We start from the raw sequence: 6,958 nt of genomic DNA on the forward strand, positions 1-6,958 counted from the left end.
CCCATCTGGCCTCTGCTCTGATGGCCTGTGCGCCCTTCAGTCGGTCACCTAGGATCACTCGGTCTCCTGGATCTGTACGGGTGTGTAGACCCCTCCCTAGGTCAGAGGAGTGCCAGGCTGTGGTGGAGCAGGTGAGGGTAGCCCCATCACCCCGCTACTCTTTGCAGCTTCACAGCCTTGTATCTGTGCTGGGCCCTACTGCGAATTAGGGAGGCCGAAAAGCATCCAGCTGCCTCCCCTCACAGAGGGAGAGGTCGGGGTTCAGGGAGGTGGGGTCGCCAGGTGGTGTGGGGCTTGCCTCCTTCCCTGGCATCTTCCTCCATTGGATTTGAAAAACAGGTGTGGGAAGGACCGGGAGTGTGGAGGGACACCTGCTTCCCACTGGGCACCAGACTGCGAGGAGCCGAGCCCAAGAGCAGGTCTGGAAGGGTGTCTGCACCCTTCTCGATGCCCCTGGAGCTTGCCAGTGTGGTGGTGTCCGCGTGGACGTGCTGTTTTCCCTCCTGCCCTGTGCTTGTGGTTGTCAGGTGGCCATGAGGTAAACCATGAGGTAAAGAGGCCCAGGAGAGGAGTTGTGCGGAGAGGTGCTGGGAGGTAGGGCTGGGGACTTGCTCTGGGTTCCCGGGGTCAGGTGGCTTTGCAGGTACCCTGAAAACTGCACAGGCAAGAGAGGGAGAGGAGGAAGGAGCAGGAACGGGAGGCCACTTGGCTTCTTCCAGGAGACGTGTCCATGCAGTTTGCATCTAGGCCGTGCACTGGACCGTGTTAGAACCTGCCCCCAGGTACGGCAGGACTCGTCATTGAGCAGCCCTTTCCCAAGACGACTGCTTCCGGCTTTGGGCTCCTGCCTGTGCCATTTTACCCCTGTGACCCCGCTCAGTGACTGGGAAGAGTCACCTTGGGTTTTCCCTGGCATTGGCCGGATCTAGCATCGCGATGTTCCCGTGGAGAGCTCGGAGCCCCACACCGCCGTCTCCCGGCCCTGCCCTGCCCCCGCGGCCTGGCTTTGCCTGTGTCAGGGGTCGGGCATCCTCCGAGCTCGGCACTTGGCAGGTGCCCAGCGAAAGTGAGGTTGAAGCCCCATTACCGATGGGACTGGAAACCAAGTTGCAGAGGGCAGGACTGGTGGGGAGAAGCCAGCTGCTGGGGCCCTGAGGGTGGGAGAAATCCATTTCCTCCCAGTGACTGCCTGAGGAGGCTTTCCTTTCTCTCCTGGGCCTTGCAGGAACTAGTGTTGAGGATGAGCGGGATGGAAAGGAAGAGGTCTGTTTTGTTTTTCAGATCGAGAGTCTGTTATTAGCAATTTATTACATCCGGGTCTGTAGCCAAGCACATTCTGTTTTCAGTGTGGGGGAAGACACTGGGGGAGATGCAGCAAGAGGCTGGGCCGGAAGGAGGCCTGGATCAACAGTTTTATAGCTGACGATGTGTTGTCTTGCAAGGGGACAGTTTAACAGCACTAGTGTGGGGAGGCGCCTGCTGGGTGGCATTGGACTCCCAAGGGACCCCAGATTGCCCAGAAGCGGGGTGAGCGGGCTCCCCTTCCTTGGGCTTCAGATTTCTCTCTGTGAAATGGGGTCGGAGCCCTGGAGGAAGCTGCCCTGTGAGGAAAAGGAGAGCAGGTATGTGTGAGAACCCCGGAAGAGGAGGAGCAAGAGAGATGGCCGCCCTCGTGGCGAGAAGAGTGAACCACGCATGAGCGAAACAACCCTCTTCTTGCAAATTGCTGAGCTGGTGGAATATTGGGGGTGGCTTCGAGATCCAGGGTGGCAGATAGAGCTCTACGGGTGCCTGGGCTCTGTTGCTGTGTAGGGGTCCCGGACGAGAATGGAGAAGGCAGGGCCAGGGCCCGGGGCACCCCTTCCTCCGAGCTGGCCTCTGTCCCCATGGTTCCCAAGGCTTATCTCTGGTCCCCATTCCTGGAGGCAGGTCTCCTTCCTCCACCCACCCCTCACGTAAGTTGGTCTCCATCTTCCCTTCTCCCCCACATCTTCCTCCCAACTCTTTGGCCTTGACTCTGACATCTCGCTGCCCTTCAGGGGTTGGCATCCCCCAGGAGGCCATGGGGCCAAACAGTCGGGAACTCTGGCAGAGGGAACCCTCCTGGGAGGGACGGTGGTGCCTGGTCCCCTGAAGGGTGTGGGTACTCTGGGGAGAGGGAACCACCCAAATGGTGGTTTTGTGCATCTTCAGTCTGGTCTCCAAGCTTGGTGCCCCCCCCCGGTGGTGGTCGAAGGTCTGGGGGAGTCTGGGAAGGTCAGTGCTAAGAATGCGTGTGCCAGTCAGGGAGCAGGGTTAGCAGAGAGCCTGGGCCTGTGTCCAGCTGCGAGTGTGGACTGTTATCTTGACATCCCCCATGTACTGCTGGTGGCCGCTTGGCCCGAGGCTGGTTGCTCATCCTGTCTTCTCTGGCTGACTGCCCACCTATCCTTGGCTACTGCGAGGCGCGCTCCAGGGGCCTCCCGGGGTTGGGATGCGGGGGATGCAGGCTCGATTCAGTTGAATGTGTGGAGTGTGGAGCCACAGACCTGTCCTCCCATGGTGTCCTCTGTGTCCTGCTAAGGTGGGCAACTGTAGGACACCCTGTTGGGTGGGATGGGACAGTCCATTTGGACTGCGGCTGGTGGAGACCTTGGACCCTGCCTTCGAGCTGGGACCTTGCTCACAATGGGGTATCACGGAACTTTCAGAATGGGTGGCTCATTCATTCGGGCTTTAGCGCCTCTCACTGGAAAGCACCCAACGGCAGCCTGTTCTTTTCTGTTCCATTCAGAGGCATTTTTGCTGCCTTCAAATGGCGCTGAACCACTTGCTAACAGCTAGATTAGTGGGCTCCAGGATGTGGGGCCACAGTCAGCAGCCCTGAAAGCCATATTGCTTTGCCCTCTCTGTCATGACCCGCGCTGCCCATAGCTTAGGTCCCTCGGGGCCCGGTGAGAGCGTGATCCTCCTGGGGAATCCAGGCTGAGAGGTCTTCTGGAGAATGGGCAAACTTCCGTGGCTCAGCATTGACCGCTAGATGCCTCTTTTAAAGGGCAGCTGTTGGGTATATTTTTGAATGAGTAAGATCCCTGTAAACTTCAGCAGTCTCTTACGTGAAAGGCACTGGCACAGATGAGTCCAGTCCTGCGTCTAGGAAGGAACAAAGCCCCTTTCCATCTCGGTGGTCTTGGGTGGGCCGGCTGGGCACTGAGGACTCTGGCTGGGTTTGTATCCTGGCTCTCATGACTGTGGTTCTGGCGAACTCTCTTGAACTCTCTTGAAGCTGAGCTTTTTACCTGCAAAGTGGGAAGGGCCATACATGAGGCTGGGGGAGCAGTGGGTGGTGAGGGAGGCTTGTCCTGGGGTGCGGATGGCACTGCTGTGTTGGGGAGCCCCCTACCCAGGGCCTGAGCATGGCCTCTGTAGGACCTGGGAAAGGAGGAATGGTATCTTCAGTGTGAGGTGTGCCTGACACTAGGACGCCTCCCTCAGCCCCGCAGGGTTCTTCCCTTGCTTGCAACAGGCAGTGGCACCGTGCAGCCCTGGCCACGATCCTGAGCTGCTCTGCCTCTGTGAGGATCTTATCTGGGGGTTTGCTGCTGCCTTTTGTTGCTGTGGTCACTGTCATTGGAGTGACCACTTCCCTCAAGCCGGGGAGAGTGCTGTTGTCCCAAGTGCCCAGCTCTTGCCAAGGCAGGGTGGCGTGCAGGGTAAGGATGGCTGGGCGTGGACCCTGTTGCGCTGGTCCCAGGAAGCAGCCCAGAAAAGGGAAGAAGCTGTCCAATGCCAGCTGCAGGCAGGGCGTTGCCAGGTGCGACAGAAATGTCCGGGCCAGAGTGCGCTACCATTCCTGTCCACCTGAACTGGAGCGGGGAAGGTGGTTCTCGCCAGGTACTGCTGATTTTTGTAAAACTGACAGTTTTCACATGTAGCTGGGACTGCTTTGACCCATGAAACTACCACGTTCGCACAAGCCCCCTGCTAGGTTATGCATTTTACTAATTTATAATACCAACCTTTGGACTCCAGTGCTTGGGCGGCTGCCTGCAGGAGGCTGGCAGGAAGTGCAGGCAGCAGGGGCGTGCACGCAACAGTCGAGCCTTGGGCAGGAGAGGCCTCGCCCTGCTGCCTGTCCCTGCAACACGCAGCCCCCAGGAGGAGGATCCACGGGGATGGGGGAGCCGTGAGAAACAGCCTCTGCACAGAGACTCTTGCACTGCGGTTTTGAACTTGGGGTCAGACGGATCTTGAGTTGGGTTCCACCACTGCCACTTAGATTTCATCTCCCCATCTAGAAATGGGGTTTTGCTGCTGTGGAAGATACCCGAGCAGCACTCAGTTTGGGATCCTTCCTGTCGTTGAGGAGCATCTGTATGTGCTGCCCTGGGCTGCAGCCTGAAGGTGGAAATTGAGGCTTAGCAACACCCCTCTTTGCACAGCATCAAGGCCCAGGAGCCTGTGATTTTATCTCTAGGAGAAGTATAATTCATACCCTGTGCAGATGGAAGATCTGAGACCTGGGAGGTTCGTCCCGTTGTGCTGAGTGCTGAGGCCCTTTGTGGTCTGGGGGGTGTGGGGCTTGACTCCCATTTTGGAGGTGGCGAAGCAGAGGCTCAGATTTGCCTAAATCTACACCCAGAGTTCATGGTGGAGCTCGGACCCTCTGCTCTCTGCACAGACCTCCGAAGGGTCACCCTGGCCCTTCTAGACCCTCTGGGTTATCTGTCAGGGTGGACAGCCAGATCCGGAAGGGAGAGGGTTAAGTTCTTCCTGACCCCTTCCCTGGGTCAGGGCTGCAGGCTGTGGGGGTAGGGAGGGCCTGGGCTCGTTCACCCCTCAGCCTCTGGGAGGGAGAAGAGCAAAGATGCCGAGTCTTCCTGTCTCCGTAGGAAATCAATCCCTCGGGCCCCTTGGCTAGGCTGTCATTGGCGTGGCCACATGCTTCGCCCAGCCATGGAGCACAGGCCGCTGGTGTAGGCTAGAAGTAAGGCCCTGTGATGTCTTCCAGGTGGGAACCGGGAGTCTTTTTACCAGGAAGGGATCAAGTAGGAAATAAGAAAAGGGAAGCAGTGGATGAACCTTAGGGTGAGCGGGGACTCTGGGGCCAGCCTGTTGTTTGCCGAGGAGGAGGAAGGTCCTCCAGGGGCCTCTGCCCTCTGTAGCACAGGCCTGCTGGTGTCCGTGTGTAGCTCATAGTCTCGGTACCCTCGTTCTGGAAACTGGACCTGTTGCTGGCCTTGAACCCATTGACCTAGGAGAGACGTGAGGGAAGGGTTTCCAGGAAAGCTGCGGACTGACTTTACAGGGAAACGAAATCTTCCTGTGTCCCCGGCTTCCTTCCACCTGGCCCTTTGACTCCCTACTGAGGAACCGAGCTCCAGCTTGTCCGGGGTTGCAGGGTGAAGCCTTTAATTGCCCCTACAGTGAGGGAGACCTGGCTAGTGGGCAGGTCTGGCCTGGACACTTGCAGTAGTGACTTTAGGGTCCCAGGCCTGCTGCCCTGCCTGGGGCACTTCTGCCTGCCTGCAGATTAACAGTGCTGTGAAAGTTAATTATTAGCAGTTTCTTGTTCGTGATTTTAAATTTGGGTGCCAGGGATTGAACTCAGGGCCTCACACATGCAAGGCAGGCGCTGTGCCTCTGAGCTAAATCCCTAGCCCCATTTTTAAAAAAGTATATTAAAGTATATGTTGCATTACATGTGCTACTGTAATAATTTTAAAGTATGTAGATGGAGGACATAGGTATGTTCACAGTGTTAGGTGTCCACAGAACTTGTCACCCAGACTGATACTCGGTACCATTAATCGGCTCTCCATTCCTTCCTCCTTTAAGCTGCGGTAACTCTGTTCTTCTTCTGCTTAAATGAATTTAATCATTCTAAGTACCCCATGTCTGGGTAGTATTTGTCCCTTATGACTGGCTTATTTCCCTTAGCCTATTTTCAAGGTTCATTCATGTAGTAACATGTGTTAAGATTTGTTTCCTTTCAGCTGTGTGCACTCCTGTAATCTTCGCACTCTGGGAGGTTGAGGCAGGAGGGTCATCAGTAGGACTTAGCGAAACCCTGTTTGTTTATTTATTTATTTATTTTGAGACAGGGTCTCACTATGTAGTTGAGACTGACCTGGAACTTACTATGTAGCCCAGGCTGGTCTTGAACTTGCAGCGAGATCCTCCTGCCTCAGCCTCCCAAATGCTGGGATTACAGGTGTGCGCTACCACGCCTGGCCGTGAAACCATTTAAAAAAAAAAAAAAGTCTGGTTATATAGTGCATTGGCAAGGCCCTATACTCCCCCCATTCATTCCTTTTTAAGACTAACCTGTTGTAGGCCTGTGCTGTGTTTCGTGGATCTATTTCTGTGTAGACACTTGGGTTGTTCCTATCTTTTGGCTTTCATGAATAACGTGGAACTGAACATGGTTGTTCAGATAATGCTTTAAGACCCTGCTTTTTAGTTCTTTTGAGTATACACCTGGGATTGAGATTGCTAGATCATATGGTAATTCTGTGTTTAATTTTTTGAGGATCTGCTGTTTTCTATAACATTTTACTTTTTCTTTTTTTTTTTCTGTACTGGGGATTGAACTTGAGTCCTTGTGCTTGCAAGGCAGGTGGCAGAACCACTGAGCTCTAAGTCCCTGGCTACATTTTACTTTTCTACTAGAATTTGCCTCATCCTAATTATAACACTTATTCCCTCCCTCTTTCTTTCTTTCTTTTCTTTTTTTGTGATAACCATTCTAATGGTGTAAAGTGGAATCTCCTTGTGGTTAACTTTATCTTTGTTTGAGACGAAGTTTTGGCTGGCCATGAACTCAGTATGTATATAGTCCAGTCTGTCTCGAACTCCCAGAAGTCTTCCTGCCTCAGCCTTCTGAATACCTGGATTATAGGCGTGTGCCACCACACCCAGATATGTGTGTGTGTGTGTCTGTGTGTGTGCGCACACACTTTTTTTTTTTTTTTTTTTT

At 54.7% G+C, this 6,958-nt stretch overlaps 1 protein-coding gene across 1 annotated transcript in view; it reads left to right on the top strand.

The window, feature by feature from the left end:
• The first annotated feature begins 1,603 nt into the window (after nucleotides 1-1,603).
• The window catches only part of Sox13 (SRY-box transcription factor 13), a 23,773-nt gene continuing 18,418 nt past the window's right edge, over nucleotides 1,604-6,958 (top strand). Inside the window, exon 1 of the mRNA XM_033762180.1 lies at nucleotides 1,604-1,622. The gene's annotated coding sequence lies outside the window, so the exon portion shown is untranslated. The remainder of the gene's footprint in view (nucleotides 1,623-6,958) is intronic.

Source organism: Fukomys damarensis, unplaced genomic scaffold (genome assembly GCF_012274545.1).
Source record: "Fukomys damarensis isolate Sample0158 unplaced genomic scaffold, DMR_v1.0_HiC HiC_scaffold_11, whole genome shotgun sequence".
NCBI lineage: Eukaryota > Metazoa > Chordata > Mammalia > Rodentia > Bathyergidae > Fukomys > Fukomys damarensis.